Here is a 17223-nt window from a genome sequence, read left to right on the forward strand (position 1 = left end):
ACACCAAATTTAAGAGAATGATTGCCTTTGAAAGGGAGAAAAGGGAATGGCTTTGGGAAGGGGTACTCGGGAGCCTTCAACTGTAGCTGTAAATGTCATATTTATTTTTTAAAACATCTGAAGCAAACAGAACAAGCATGCTAAGATTTGACAAGGTTGCTTAAAATTAAGGCAAAGATTTCTAGGTGTTTAAAATATTTCAGGGGCGCCTGGGTGGCTCAGTCGTTAAGCGTCTGCCTTTGGCTCAGGGCGTGATCCCGGGGTCCTGGGATCAAGCCCCACATCAGGCTCCTCCGCTGGTAGCCTGCTTCTTCCTCTCCCACTCCTCCTGCCTGTGTTCCTTCTCTTGCTGGCTGTCTCTCTCTGTGTCAAATAAATAAATAAAATCTTTAAAAAAAATAAAATAAAATATTTCAAATTTGTTTAATGTTCACAGTCCAGTGGGGAAATAATAAGTGTTACAAGAAAGGCATTGATAAAAGATTATGAGAGGACTGGAAAGGGAAAAAAAATTGATTCTAGCAGGAGAATTTATGTTGCTAACTTTCTCATCAATAGAAATGTGGGCAATGTATGTGCCTGGTACTTTGAATTCAATAAACATTTAAGCGCCATCACATTGGCGCTTAGAGGCACAGGTGGGACTGCACACCCTGTAACATCAAAGCGTACACAGCCTAGAAAGGGAACAGACTTCACAGACACAGCCCAGCGATAACCAGCCGATGCTGTGTTAGGGTTGAGTAAAAGGTTCTGAGGTACCTACATCGGCTGGATATGTGGGGAAAAGCTTCACGGAGAAGGAAATCTCTAAGAAATAGAAAGACATAGGAAGGGAGAAAAGGAAGGGCGAGAGAGGTGGCAGGTGCAGAATATACAAAGGTGTAAAGTCATGCTCAACATGACTACAAATGAGCCTTGAGAGGGACCGGTATATGAATGGCTTTGCAAGGAGTGCTGAAGGCCTGCCTCTTCCAATAAATATTTGCGGGAGGAAGGCAGGAATAAATCTGTATCTCAACCTATAGACTAAAGGCAGCCCATGGCAGCATGCCATCAAGGGAGTGGCAGGATATGACGAGGAATGGTATGAAAGGAAATGTTGGCTGGAGTTGAGAGGAGCCAGGGTGGGGAAAGACAGGAAGTTCTCACACTGACGGGGAGGGTGGGGGGAGCACTCCTGTGACCGGAAGTAAGACTGAGCAATAGAGATCGAGAGAGAAGAGTCTCGTTTGAGAGAAATGTTTAAAGTCTGAGCCAGGAGAATGGAATAAATTATTCGTTGTACGAGGTGACAGAAAGGAAGAGGTGGAACCCCCCCCCCTTTTTTTAATTCCCATAGTCTGGTTAAATTGACTTCCTAAAGGTACACTTTTCATAAAATAAAATGTGTCTATTTGAGGTATAAAGTTTGAAAAGTTTTGACAAATGTATACACCCACAACCAAATGTAACCACAAATAAGACAGCGTATTTCCATCATCCAAAAAGTTGTCTGATGGCTTCCTCAGTCCGGAAACAACTACCCCACCCTACCTCACCCCGGTAACCACTTACATGCTTTCTGTCCCAATAAATTAGCTTTTCTTTTTCTAGCATGTCATATAAATAAATCCTACAATATGCACTCTTTTTTGTCTGATGGCTTTCAGTCAGCATAATATTTTTGAAGTTCATACAGGATGTTGTCTCCGTCGGTAGTCCGTGCCCTCGTCCGGCTGAGTGCTACACATTGTGTGGGTGTACCACAGTTGATTTATTTCACCGCCTACTGATGGACGTGTGAGTTGGCAGTTACAGAGAAAACTGTTCTGAACATTTATGTGCATGTCTTCGTGTGGATTATGTTTTTACTTCTCATGGGGAAAGCAGCTAGGGGTTGAATTGCTAGACAATGTGGAAAATGTAAACTTTAGAAGACACTGCCAAACTCTCCTCTGAAGTGATTATGTCATTTCATATCCACATAGCAAGGGATGGTGCTCAGATCCTTGCCAACACTTGTATTGTCAAACTTTTCTATTTTTGACATTTTTGTTGGTATATAATGGGATCTGGTGGTGGTAGTTTTCCTTTATCTGATGCCTGGTGATGCTAAGCATCTTTTCATGTGCTTGTCCATTTGTATATATCCTTCTCTGTATCTGTTCAACCTTTTGGTTCTGAGTTCTTTACCTATCTTAACAAAGATGGAGCAAGCATTAACTGAGGTCGGGGGCGGGGGGGGGGGAGCAATAGTTCTGAAAAGGAGGAGAGGGAGGCAGGAACAAGGAGCTCAGCTTTGAGCCCCTATGGTGAAAGCACAGATAAGACACTAAGGTTGAGATGTAGGAAGAAAGCCAGAAATAGCATTCTGGAGCCAAAATGAGAGTGATTCAAAAACGTGCTGAGTTTCGAGAAGTAGAGGCCCATCTGACAGTATCAAATATCACAAAAAGGTTGAGTAAAGACTGAAAAAAAAAAAAAGGATGTTCAGATTTCAGCCATGTTTTTTTTTTGTTTTTTTTTTTTTAACAGTGGGTGACAATCTGTTAGAAATCAATTTAGTGGAGCTTTACCAGTTTTTGTTTGTTTTTGTTTTTTTTTTTAAGAAAACGTTATAGAACGAAAAAGTGCATTGCGGGTACTAAGGTTAAGTGTGGTTTCATGAAACTGTTTCGTTATACGCGTGCATTACGTACTGGAGTAGAGTATAAAATAGAGCTTTCACTTTGGATGATGGCAAAAGAAAATCTTGGAACAAGACAGGAAGCCACAGAGGTCCTTGCCAATGTTACCCTAATATATGGTAGTGGACAAGGATACGGACCTAGTCAGATCTGGGTTCATCTGGTTTCTTCCTCCTTATTAGATGTGTGATCTCAAATAAATGATTCTTTAATTCTCATTTTCCTTAAATTAGATTAGGAATAATGAGAATATTTACCCCAAACTGCTGTTGATAGAGCTGCTTTTGTGCACACCAGAGCCCTACACCTCTCCCTCAAGATGGGAACAGGTGGTAGAGCCTGGCTGGATTTCGGCCCCCAGCCTCTCTGCTGGGCTGCCTGGCGTAAGACCAACGTGCACATGCTTTTGCCCCATGAGGATTAAATGGTATTATGCTTGTAAACCACTGTGCACAATGCCTGGAACAGGCGAGCTCTTTCTAACCATAGGTTGCTGTCATTAGTGGTTGTTATCCTTGTTAGGGGAGAAGCCAGATCCCCTATTAGATTAAGGAAATGGAGATAATGCATGGAGGATATCCTTAAAAAGCTTCGTGGAGGGATGCCTGGGTGGCTCAGTCAGTTAGGTGTCCGACTCTTAATTTTGGCTCAGGTCATGATCCCAGGGTCCTGTGATCAAGCCCTGTTGTGAGGCTCTGTGCTCAGTGGGGAGTCTGCTTGTCCCTCTCCCTCCCCCCACTTGTGCTCTCTCTCTCTCAAATAAATAAAATCTTTAAAAAAAAAAAAAAAAGCTTGGTTGAAAAAGAACAACCCAACTGTTTACTAACTAATGAACCAAATGTTGTATACCCACCCAATGGAATATTATTCAGTCATAAAAAAAAGAATGGGAGTGCTTAGCAAAATGAAAGAAGCTAGTCACACAAGGCCTGAGACTGAATAGGAAATATTCAGAATGGACAAATCCATACAGGCCAAGGGTAGATTCGTGGTGGCCAGGAGCTGGGGGAAAGAGGGAATAGGGAGCAACTGCTTCATGAATGTGGGGTTTCCTTTTGGGGTGATGAAAATGTTCTGGAACTAGACGGTGGTGGTGGTTTCACAACGTTGAATATACAAAAGGTCATTAAACCGTACACTTTAGAATGGTTAAAATGGTCAGTTTTATATATATTTTACCACAATTTTTTAAAAGGAGGGGCAGTTGGGTGGCTCAGTTGGTTAAGGGTCAGACTCTTGGTTTCAGCTCAGGTCATGATCTCATGGGTCATGAGATCCAGCCCCGCCTCAGGCTCCAAGCTCATGGGGAGTCTGCTTGTGGATTCTCTCCCTCTGCCCCTCCTTCCTGTAAAATGAATAAATAAATCTTAAAAAAAAAAAAAAAAGCCTTGTTCGACTTAAGGATGCTTCACAGCCCTTTCTCCATCTCCCCAAGCTGTCCCCCCAAGCACCAGTTTGTTTGGGAGCATGATAGAAAGATTAGTTCAGGAAGATGGTAGTAATGAAGGAAGGTTTTTGAGGGGCTGGGGTGAGGAGGTAGAGGGGAGCCAGGGAAAGGGATTGAAGAAAAGGGGAACTTCTCCAGTACAGAAAACCTCTGTCCGTCCCCCCAGTGGCACAGATTTCTGGGCACCTTCAAAGGACGCGTGTTCCTCGCCGAGCAGCCTGTGGTGCCAGGCAGGACGATCTCTCTGTCAGAAGGACCCGGAGGTAGTAAGGTGAGCACGAGGGAGTCCTTCCTGCCCTTGTTAGATGCGGAGCGTATATTGTTGCTCTTCCTAAGGGAGGGAGGGATAATTGGACAGATAATTAATAATAATCCCCCACGACTGCCTCTCTGGCAGGTGCTCGACTATGGCCCCAGGAGCTTGGAAGCGAAATAACGCTTTATTATACACTGATTTGTCAGTGAATGGGACTATTGGTACTAATTACTAGAGTCAATTTACTATTATGTACACTATTGAGTGGAGCAAGAACGTGCGTACTCTGGAGCACAAGAGGGTTTTTTTACAGGGACTTGACTCCCCTTCAGTATATTTACTTTCCTGATGATGTCTGACCTGAGATCATTTGAAAATCATTTTGTATTCCTAGAAGTGGGCCATGGAGGCATCCCTCTCCTGGCTACTTTCCTCCCCCAAACATGCTTGGCATTCCCCATTCTAAGATATTTTGACCTTAGACTACAAACCAGTTTTTTAAAAATTCTGTACACAAAATCACTGAGAGCTGGACACATCAGAATGATCATGACAGAATTAATGAGTCTCGGTCTAATGTGCCACCAAACACTTTGGCAATACGTACTAGTCAATAATATCTAGATCTCCTTGTTAGTCATTCATTCAGGAAACAATTTTCGAGGGCCACGTAGCAGGTGAAGAGATGCAGGAATAAATAAGATGTGATCACTGGTCTCGATGAACCACGTTATAGTAGAGGGAACAGACATAGAAACAAATATTTGCTCTCAAATTTAATAAATGTATGGAAAAAGCAGTCAATTCAGCCTGAGACTGAGGCCTTCAATAAACAGGTACATGAGAGCTATCCAAAAATATTGCCTGCTGTAGCCTTAAGATTTCACCTACGGAGATTCAACCCCATCAGAGATTATAATCCGCCTGTGCACCTCAGACTCTTTCTGTTTAAATTATTATTGACATTTTAATTTTTTCATTTATTATTATTAGTTTTATTGCATTATTACTGTTCCTTTTATTGAGCACATTCCAGCATCTTTCCATCAACCTAAAAGAAGAAGTTAAAAGGCTTAACTGCAACATGGACGGCATTGGAGGAGATAATGCTAAGTGAAATAAGTCCAGCAGAGAAAGACAATTATCATATGGTTTCTCTCATCTATGGAACATAAGAACTACGAAGATCGGTAGGAGAAAAAAAGGGATAAAGAAAGAGTGGGTAATCAGAAAGGGGAATGAAGCATGAGAGACTATGGACTCTGAGAAACAAACTGAGGGCTTCAGAGGGGAGGGGGGGGTGGGGGAATGGGATAGACTGGTGATGGGTAGTAAGGAGGGCACGTATTGCATGGTGCACTGGATGTTATACGCAAATAATGAATCATGGAATTTTACATCAAAAAAATTAAAATAAAAAAATTTTTAAAAAATCATTAGCCATCAGGGAAATTCAGATCAAAACCACATTGAGATACCACCTTACGCCAGTTAGAATGGCAAAAATGGACAAGGCAGGAAACAATAAATGTTAGAGAGGATGTGGAGAAAGGGGATCCCTCTTACACTGCTGGTGGGAACACAAGTTGGTACAGCCACTGTGGAAAACAGTGTGGAGGTCCCTTAAAAAGTTAAAAATTGAGCTACCCTATGATCCAGCAATTGCACTACTGGGTGTTTACCCCAAAGATACAGACGTAGTGAAGAGAAGGGCCATATGCACCCCAATGTTCATAGCAGCATTGTCCACAATAGCCAAATTGTGGAAGGAGCCGAGATGCCCTTCAACAGATGACTGGATTAAGAAGATGTGGTCCATATATACAATGGAATATTACTCAGCCATCAGAAAAAATGATTTCTCAACATTTGCTGCAACATGGACGGCACTGGAGGAGATAATGCTAAGTGAAATAAGTGAAGCAGAGAAAGACAATTATCGTATGGTTTCACTCATTTATGGAACATAAGAAGCAGGAAGATCGGTAGGAGAAGAAAGGGAAGAATGAAGGGAGGGGGTAAACAGAAAGGGGAATGAACCATGGGAGACTATGGACTCTGGGAAACAAACTGAGCGCTTTAGAGGGGAGGGGGTGGGGGATAGGGATAGGCTGGTGTTGGGTATTAAGGAGGGCACGTATTGCATGGTGCACTGGGTGTTATACACAAGTAATGAATCATGGAGCTTTACATCAGAAACCAGGGATGTACTGTATGGTGAATAAAGAATTTTTATAATAAAAAAAAAAAAGGCTTAACTGCATATGTTGTCCCAGCAAATGTCTCAGGCCCAATGTTGATAAATAAGCATTTTTGACCACCTGCAAGGAGACTGATGATCACACTATGATCAGACTCCAGTTGCGGGCACATGCAGACTCGTGTGCAAGGCTTCCGACATCGTGGGTGGTGTGTGACATTCATTTTTGGTTAACTGCTGCCCTCTGTCCATGACCTACCTCTGAGCAGTACGGTCCAGACAGTCGACATCCAGGGCACTAATAAGTATTATTGGTGGGATGACAAGTGAGTCTACTTCTCACTTCTTCCAGGATTCTAGGTAAATATCACCGGGGTTCAGTATTGCGTACATTTTATTCATTCCCTCTGGCTGGGAAGAAGCCTGTTACACACCATCCCAATGGATGAATAAAGAGGGAGAAGCTGATTGAATCTGAGCGTTGGGATGGACCTTAAAAGTCATCTCAACTCATCTCTATTCATGCATCGATAGTTAATGAGCACCCACTGTATGCCAGGCACTGTGTATGGTGCTGGGAACCAAATGTACTATGCAGTTCAGCTGATCTATGGAATTTACAGTCTAGCAGGGGAGAAGGACAGAAAATAAGGGGATAGATAAGTAGAGACAATAATGTAGCTAAAACCAGTGTAAGAGGTAGGGGGTGGGAGGTGGCAGGGACCTTAGAGAGGGTGGTAAAAACAGGGCCTGGAGATTAGGGTCTGATGTCACCAGATTATGGCTGGAAACTTTGGCTAGAGAAGTGGAAAGACTATAAAGAGTTCAGCTACCCCACGGTACTTCTTTTTTTTTTCTTTTTTAAGATTTTATTTATTTATTTGAGAGAGCGAGAGCAAGAGAACACAAGCAAGGAGCAGAGGGAGGAAGAAGTAGGCTCCCCAGTGAGCAGGGAGCCCGATGTGGGGCTCGATCCCAGGACCCTGGGATTATGACCTGAGCTGAAGGCAGATGCTTAACTGACTGAGCCCTCCAGGTGCGCCCCTGCCTCCCACAGTACTTCTATAAGAAGAGTCAAAGAAAAGTCTGGGCCTGGAAAGAGGTACGATTCAGCTTCCATGGATCCAGCACAGAATTTTAGAGATCACCTAAATTTAGAGATTATTAGCTGTTAGGAGCTAAATCGTATCCCCCTCCCAGAATCTATATGTTGAAGCCTAACCCCTGGGAGCTCAGAATGCGACAGTATTCGGAGACCTGGCGTTTAGAGGAGCGATTAAGTTAAAATGAGGTCCTCGGGGTGGATGCCAATCCCATCTGCCTGGTGTCCTTCTGAGAACTAGGACACACAGAGACTGCGTACCTCAGGCTCTCTCTGTTTAAATGATTCTTGCTATCGAGGATAGCACACAGGGATGCCCACCCACAAGAAAGGCCTGGTGAGAACAGTGAGAGGGTGGCCCTTTGCAAGCCAAGGACAGAGGTCTCAGGAGAGACCAACTCTGGCAGCTCTGTGATCTTGGACTTCTATGCTGCAGAACTTCAAGAAGGTGGATCCCTCTGTAAGCCACCCAGCCTGTGCTATCTGGTTCCAGCAGCCCAAGCTGGCCGATACACTAGCCTAGGGTCACTCCTATCAACAGTTCACTAAGAAACAGAATCTTGGGTCCTGTGCCCCACTCCAGACTAACTAAATACACATTTATATAGAGAAGGGAATAGGGAACTGGATTTTAAACAAGGACCTCTCTAAATAATAATAACAATTTAATAATAACAACGATAATAAATAGTACAGGTTCTCATCCACACTGAAGTTGGAGAACTACTTGCACGCAGACCAACTTGCTCATGTTATGGATGAGAAAACTGGAGTTCAAAGAAGGAAAGCAGCTTGTGGAGCAGGACCTGTCAGCCAGGTCTCCTCATACTGAGCTTGCTGTCCTGTCCACAGCCCCAGCGGGGGCCTGGGAAATGTGCTGTTGCAAGTCCAATCCAGACTGGAAGCAGAGATTTCCCAGCAATGCTGATTAGGCTCCAATAATCTGACTCACTGGAACCGAGAGTGAGGGGGTGTGCTCCTGGTGTGAAAGAGGGCCACCAGCCCCCTTATCTCTGAGCCCGGCCCAGGCCATGCCCTTTGCTAAGACAGCCCGCTCAAGTGGACTCTTAATTATTCTGTAATGAGGTTCCGTTCTAGCCTCTAAACACTTCCTGCTACGGGTGAAAACTAGTTCTTATTTTTTTCTGCTTGGCAAAGAAAAACTATTGTTTATAATAACCCCCATACAATTAAAGGTATGACTGATACGTTTCCAATTTTTTCTTTGGGCAAACAACCAACTTTTTTTGACCTTTAAGCAACCCCATTTCTTACTCTTTTATCAATTTGTTTGTTTTTATAGTTTTCCAAATACTTCCTATAGTGTGGGACCCCAAACTAGCCATAATAAAAATTTAATATAGGGTTATTAAATAAGTATATGAATAAATAAAGGAACGATTCTCCTTTAGTCCCTCCTTCCATCTAGTTTATGAGTTTCTGTGGTCAAAAAAAAATAATCTGGGGGCGCCTGGGTGGCACAGCGGTTGGACATCTGCCTTCGGCTCAGGGCGTGATCCCGGCGTTGTGGGATCGAGCCCCACATTGGGCTCCTCCACTGTGAGCCTGCTTCTTCCTCTCCCACTCCCCCTGCTTGTGTTCCCTCGCTCACTGGCTGTCTCTCTCTCTGTTAAATAAATAAAATCTTTAAAAAAATAATAATCTGTAAGAACAAAAAAGGACTCAAGCATTTACTCGCAGAAAAATCTGTCATGCAAAATGTTAGCTTTTGAAAAATGCAGCTACGTGGTGTCAGTCTTAACATGTAATTACCAGCTTGTGCTGACCTGGTGTTTCATGACCTTCTTCGGTTCTTTAGATCGCACGTTCATTTTCTATCTTCTGATTACCTTGTCTTTTACCTCAATCTTGTTTTCATCACCTTTCATTATAAAGCACTTTCTTTTTTCTTTTAAATAATGGGAAATTGTTGTCATGGAAAACCTCAGTTCTGCTATTTACTTAGCTGTAGCGGGGCCTCGCAGACAGGGAGGAAGGGAATCTTCAGGGACAGGGATAGGTCCCAGGCACATTAAAGTAACCTATGTAAATAAGCAAGGGCTTGAATGGGATCAGGCTGGCTCTATTTTTAATGATTTACCAAAACATAACTGGATCCTGTCACTCTCCTGCACACACACACACACACACACACACACACACACACAGTTTAACATGGATCCTGGCATGGATAAGTTTTAAATACATGGTAGCAATTAAATATGAAAAGAAAGAGAGGGAGGTTGGGGGGGACAGAGAGAATTTTCCAGGCAGCCAGATCATGCTTTCAAAGATAATGGAAGACTTTGTTAATGGACATGTCTGTATGGGAGAAAATGCTTGATTAGGGTTCCTTTATTTATTCATATTCAAGAGTGCACCGCCTAAATCCTAAATCAGGATTTCCTACATCAGGAAAACGAGTAGCTAGTACGATCAGACAGTCCATCAAGCATCAGTTCTGTTCACCAAGAGCTGCCTGGCTAGATCTGTTACTAGCAGTGCCCTCACAAGAGCCTGGTCATTGAATCGCAGAGTTGGGAGGGGCTCTAGAAATCACTGCATCCAATATTCCACCCAGATAACAGCACTACCTCATAAGATTGTGGTGAGAATTAATGGGTTCATATTTGCGAAGCACTTGGAATAGTGTCTGACACAAAAGAAGGCCCTTATGAGTGTCAGTTAAATAAATAACCACCATTTGTTCAGTATGGGCACCAATCCAGGTGCTGCACAGACTTGTCCACATTTAACCCTCTCCCGGACCCTTACGTCACTTCATAGCCGAGGATACTCGGCAGGATGACATGACTTGTCCAGTGCAGACTGTTAGCGTGCGGTGTTGCTGGATCCAAACTCAGTGTGATTGCAAAATCCACGTTGCTCTTACTGTTAACCGTGACATTCCAGTACCCTTGACAAGGAGCCCCCTGGGGCCGGCACACTTTCACAGACAGAAGGTTCATCCTTCTGAGAGTGGCCCATTCTACAGATGGAAACAAGTTTTATTTTTTAAAAGCCAGGAGGTTGCCTGGGTGGCTCAGCCGGTTAAGCGTCTGCCTTTGGCTCAGGTCATGACACATCTGGCTCCCTGCTCTGCGGGGAGCCTGCTTCTCCCTCTCCCTCTGTTGCTCCCCCTGCTTGTGCTCTTTCTCAAATAAATAAATAAAATCTTTAAAAAAAAGTCTTTATATCGAGCTGAAGTTTGTGTCGGGCGGTTTATTCTCTTTGGGCTACACAGAGTAAGCGCCATCAGAGGGCTGCAAACCTTCTCAGGGCAGGAAACAAACCGGAAGCCTGGAAATCACTCCCCCCCCCCCCCCCCCCCCCCCCCGCCCTCGGTGGGTCAAACTGGAAGAGAAGGGTTCGAATGCCAGGCCACTGTGCACTTTCGTTTTTGCTTTGCAGAGACTCAGGGGCCTTTCTCCAGATGGCCAGACCTGCAGCAGGGACTGGCAACTGTTGCTGTGGTGCGATGGGGCGACCGAGGGGGACCCCCGAGGACAAGGATCCTGCCGGCTTTCCTGCGCCAGAGCCACAAGCTTTCATCGCCTCGAGGAGGGCGGCTGGTGCTCTCACGGTGGCGTCCAGCAGGGGTCGACAGAGAAACGGCTGGCCGCAGGCAGCGCCGGGAGGGGGCGTTAGAGAACATTCCAAGGAAAGAAGAGAAAATGGACCTGTGCTGGCTGCCCGTAGGACAGTGGTTTACAAACCAGAGACTGACAGGTTGCATTCCCCACCCAGCTCTGGCACCTAAGTAACCACTGACCTCGGCCATCTCTGCCTCCCCTCCTTCCCCTTCCCTGCTCCCTATAAGGAGGCAGGTAATAATGGCTCCTACCCTATATAGCTGTTTTTACCGATTTACTGAGATAACCGCGTCAGGTGTTTAGAAGAGCACCTGGCCTTCCCCAAGTGCTCCATAAACATTAGTTGTTATTACGTGGAAGTTTCACATACATGTAATTTTCCGAGAGGCTTGGAGCGAATGGTACAAGCCCCAACTGACAGCTGAAGAAACTGAGGTTTAGAAAATGAAGTCGCTTGGTCAAGGACACCGAGGTATCAACCCAGGAGTGCAGTCATGGAGAGAGCTCGCAGACCCAGGAAATCAGCCCCACAAGTCCAGGGGTGTGAGGGACACAGAGGAGATGGAAGGGGGTATAGGGGTGTTAAGGGAGGAGCCTAACCCTGGCACAGAACCACGGAGTTCTATTGATAAGAGGCCACAGGAAAGCCTAAAAGAAGGCACTTTCACTGGCCCACAGGAAACCATCACAAAAGGGTCACCTGGAGGGTACGCTGTGCAGATGACCAGTGACTTGTTCCAGGAAGAAAGCCCTCCAATGCCTCGGCTTCCTAACTCACTCATCCTGCTGGGAAAGTAGTCCACATCAATCCCGCCCCCCAAGTAACCCCCACCCCCAGCTATAGTAACTGCTGTCCCAGACTCCCTCAATAAAGTACTGAAGGGGATCTGAATGTGCCACCCTACGATAATGCCACTTCAGCGTAAGGAGTATTTTGAACTGAAGACAATTAAGAGGCAGCAAACACAGAGAGAGCTCTTTGCTCTTCCCCTGCCTACCTAAAAAAGGATAAACATTTCCCTTTGTGAAGGCGTTCTCCCTCCTGTCTCCCATACCAGGAGGAGAACAACCCTTATGCCTGGAGACAGACAGTCGGCACAAAGATGAGTCTGCAAAAACCTTACTAAAATAATCCTTATCTTCCGTTATATTTAACCTTACATTTACCCCCCCTCAATGTACTGCTCCCAGTAGTCCTTTTCCTTTGCCTTGTGAACTTCTCTTCAAATGTATTATGCTTGTTAAGCTGGCATATAAGCCCCAGGTCTTTAATGCCTCTCTGGGTCTTTATTTCTTTTCTATGACAGTCTCTGCACACATAAAAATTAAAATATTAACAGCAAATAAAATGTGTATGCCTTTCCTCCTGTTAATTTCTCTTTTGTCAGTTTAATTTACAGGCCCCCACTACAGAACTTAAGAAAGTAGAGGAATAGATTTTTTCCTCCCCTCCAATTCGAAGTCTTTTATTCAGCAAACTGAGAAAATTTAAAAGCAGGTACCATGTGGAAAGCAACACATCGACTTACAGACTATACTTTTGGACTGTAAATATATATATATATTCGTAAATTTGTAAATTAATGTAATTAATCATTTTAAATTAATGAATAAATAACCAATGCCAAAATATTGTCTGAAAGCAGGTTTTCTGGTGTCTGAAAGAGAGTAAGTGCCCAATAAATGTAGAAATGAAACGATGTTGCTGTAGGAGGGGCCCCTCATGAAGGCAAAGAAGATCAGGTTAGCCAATTTCACAGTTTTGTTGAACCAGTTTTGTTATAATTCCTCTTGGCTGTTTGTGTCAGACTTGACTTCCCTGGTTTAATTGTGCGGGAAAAGAAAAGAAAGTGATCAGAAGGAAATGGTACACTTGATTGATGTTATCTAAAAGTAATGAAAACATGTGCATGTGTGGGTCCAGAGATTTTTAGAACTAATTAGTAAGGGATAGTTCTAATAGATCGCATAGATTCAGTAGCCTTGCCCTCTTGTAGGGCTTGATAAATGTCTGGTAAATTAGCTGAACAGAACTGAGCGTGTTTGGGGAAGTGAACTTTAACAGGGAGTTCAGGCTGGTCTTCCACATGTCTTGGGCTGGTGCATGATTTTGGTGCAGCTGAAGAGTTTACTTTATTGTGAGCTGAGGCGTAGTTGATAAGTACTTGCATTGCTCCAGTAGGAGCCTCATCCTCCTGTTCTAATCTATTTCCTTTCTTTTCATTCTTCTGTGTTTCCTCCCTGTTCCTTTTCCTTCTTATTATTTTGAATCGATAATATTGCCTCCTGTTTATATGCACAAGAGCTGTATTAAGGACAAGAAGCATTCATTCACTCACTCACAATTCAACGTTTCTTAAAAGAACTGCCTCGGGTTTAGGTTCAGTTCTCAGGGACACTCTGAAGTCCTTCATTTCCCTCTCATCAGAGAAACGTTTCCCCAGATCTCAGTTGGGTCTTCAGAGTTGCTAGACCTGAGGAGCCCAAGATGGCGGAAGAGTGGGAGGCCTACATCTCGTCTGGTCCCAGGAATTCAGCTAGACAGCTATCTGACCATTCTGAACACCTATGAACTCAACTGGAGAATGAAGAAAAGAATAGCAGCAACTCTATGAACAGAAACGCGACCATTTTCTGGAAGGTAGGACATGCGGAGACATGAAATCTGAGGTGACATAGGGAGAGATAGAATGTGGGGGGAGGGAGCCTTCGTCAGCCGGCTGCCGGCAAGTGCTAGAGCCTCGGAGCACAAAATCGGAACTTGTAGAAGTTCGCTCTGGTGAGGGACGTCGCTCAGGAGGCTAAGCGGGGGGTGGGACCCTTGCAGGGACAGTGTGACCTTGGGGTCACAGGAAGACCGGGGGTGCCTGAGTGTGGCAGAGCTCCCAGGTATCAGAGCGGGGAGCTCGCTGCAAAGAGTGAGCAGGCTCTCAGCTCGGGGCGGCCATAAACCGTGACCCGCAGCACAGTTGGACCACCGTTCTTGGAGCCGGGACCCAACAAGCGGCAGATCCGGGGGGACTCCCCTTCCTCCCCCAGGAGGGAGCATGCAGCAGGAATCTGTGGGGTTTGGCGACTCTAAACAGGGTCATGTACCAGAGTGAGAAATGCTCGGTCACAGGCCAGGTGAGCGTGGAGTGCAGCCGGAAACCAAGGAGACAGGAGTGACTGCCTGCTTTTCCCTGAGGGCACACAGGAGGGGCCCCTGAGCTCTTGGCTCCTCCGGAGATTGGGAGGCCCCCATTTTCATCCTCATCCTCCAAACCTGCAAGGAAAGCCTTCGGGGAACAGAAGCTACCGAGGGCAAACCCGAGCAGGTGACTTAGCCTGGCTCCCTCAAGGGCCATGCAGTTCTGCCTGCAGCAAAGACATTTGAATCAGCACAACAGGCCCCTCCCCCAGAAGATCACCAAGAACATCAGCCAAGACCAAGTTTACTGATCAATGAGAACGCAAAACTCCAGCATTAGGGGAATAACAAAACAGAATTCATGCTTTTTTCCCCATGATTCTTTAATCTTTCAACTTTAATTTTTTTAATTTTCTTTATTTTTTCTTCTTCTTTTTTTCTTGAATTATTCTTCTTTCCTTTTTCAGCAACTTCTTACCAAATCCTTTTTAAAGAATCTTTTAAAATTTTCATCGTTACAGTCATATTCTATCCCTTCATTGTATTTAACCTTATTTTTTGAGTATATATATAAGTGTTTCTTTCTTTAAAATTTTGGGATGCAATTTCTTCTAACAGACCAAAATATACCTACAATCTAGTGTATGGCTCTGTTCTATTCACTCGCCTGATCAGATTCTGTTTTTTTTTCTTTTAATTTTTCTTTCTTTTTTCACCAACTTCTTATCAATTCCTTTTTTAAAATCTTCTTTTAATTTTCATTTTTACAGTCATATTCCATCCCTTCCTTGTATTTAACCTTATTTTTGTATTTATATAAGTTTTTCTTTCTTTAAAATTTTGGGATGCAGTTTCTTCTAACAGACCAAAATACACCCAAAATCTAGTGTATGGCTCTGTTCTATTCACCAGCCTGATCATATTCTTTTTTCTTCTTCTTCTTTTTCCTTTGTTCTTTTTGCCCCAGTTTCGAGTCTCCTCTGATTTGTTTAGTGTCTATTTCTCTGAGGTCATTGTTACCCTTTCAGCCTTTTTTTCTCTTGTTCATCTACTCTTCTCTCAACAAAATGACAAAATGGAAAAACTCACCTCAAAAAATAGAACAAGAGACAGTACCGACCGCCAGGGACCTAATCAATACGGACATTGGTAAGATGTTGGAACTAGAGTTCAGAATAATTATTATAAAGATACTAGCTTGCCTTGAAAAAAAGCATAGAAGACACTAGAGAATCCCTTTATTTCTGGAGAAATGAAATCTAACCAAGTCAAAATTTTAAAAAGCTATTAATGAGGTACAATAAAATATGGAGGCTCTAACTGCTAGGATAAATGAGGCAGAAGAGAGAATTAGTGACATAGAAGACCAAATGATGGAGAATAAAGAAGCTGAGAAAAAGAGAGATAAACAACTACTGGATCACAAGGGGAGGATTCGAGAGATAAGTGATACCATAAAGCAAAACAGTATTAGAATAATTGGGATCCCAGAAGAAGAAGAAAGAGAGAGGGGGCAGATGGTATATTGGAGCAAATTATAGTGGAGAACTTCCCTAATTTGGGGAAGGAAACAGGCATCAATGTCCAGGAGGCACAAAGAACCCCCCTCAAAATCAATAGGTCAACACCCTGACATCTAATAATAAAATTTAACAAATCTCAGAGACAAAGAAAAAATCCTGAAAGCAGCTTGGGACAAGAGGTCTGTAACCTACAATGGTAGAAACATTAGATTGGCAGCAGACCTATCTACAGACACCTGGCAGGCCAGAAAGGACTGGCATGATATATTCAAGGTACTAAACGAGAAAAATATGAAGCCAAGAATACTTTATCCAGCTAGGCTGTCATTGGAAATAAAAGAGAGATAAAAAGCTTCCAGGACAAACAGAAACTAAAAGAATTTGCAATCACCAAACTAACCCTACAAAAAATATTGAAAGGGATTCTCTAAGCAAAGAGAGAGCCCAAAAGTAACATGGACCAGAAAGGAACAGAGACAATATACGGTAACAGTCTCCTTACAGGCAATATAATGGCACTAAATTCATATCTTTCAATAGTTACCCTGAATGTAAATGGACTAATTGCCCCAATCAAAAGACACAGGGTGTCAGATTGGATAAAAAGCAAGACCCATCGATATGCTGTCTGCAAGAGACTCATTTTAGACCCAAAGACACCGCCAGATTTAAAGTAAGGGGGTGGAAAACCATTTATCATGCTAATGGACATCAAAAGAAAGCTGGGGTGGCAATCCTTATATTGGACAAATTGGATTTTAAACTAAAGACTATAATAAGAGATGAGGAAGGACACTATATTATACTTAAAGGATCTATCCAACAAGAAGATCTAACAATTGTAAATATTTATGCCCCTAACATGGGAGCAACCAAATATATAAGCCAATTAATAACAAATCAAAGAAACACACCGACAATAATACAGTAATAGTAGGGGACTTTAACACTCCCCCTCACTGAAATGGACAGATCATCTGAGCAAAAGATCAACAAGGAAATAAGGGTTTTAAATGACACACCTGGACCAGATGGACTTCACTGATATATTGAGAACATTCCATCACAAAGCTACAGAATACATATTTCTCTAGTGCACATGGAACATTCTCCAGAATAGATCACATCCTGGGTCACAAATCAGGTCTTAACCAGTACCAAAAGATTGGGATCATTGCCTGCATATTTTCAGACCATGATGCTTTGAAACTGGAACTCAATCACAAGAGGAAAGTTGGAAAGAACTCAAATACATGGAGACTAAAGAGCATCCTACTAAAGAATGAATGGGTCAACCAGGAAA

This window comes from Ursus arctos, unplaced genomic scaffold (assembly GCF_023065955.2).
Source record: "Ursus arctos isolate Adak ecotype North America unplaced genomic scaffold, UrsArc2.0 scaffold_22, whole genome shotgun sequence".
NCBI classification, from domain to species: Eukaryota; Metazoa; Chordata; class Mammalia; order Carnivora; family Ursidae; genus Ursus; species Ursus arctos.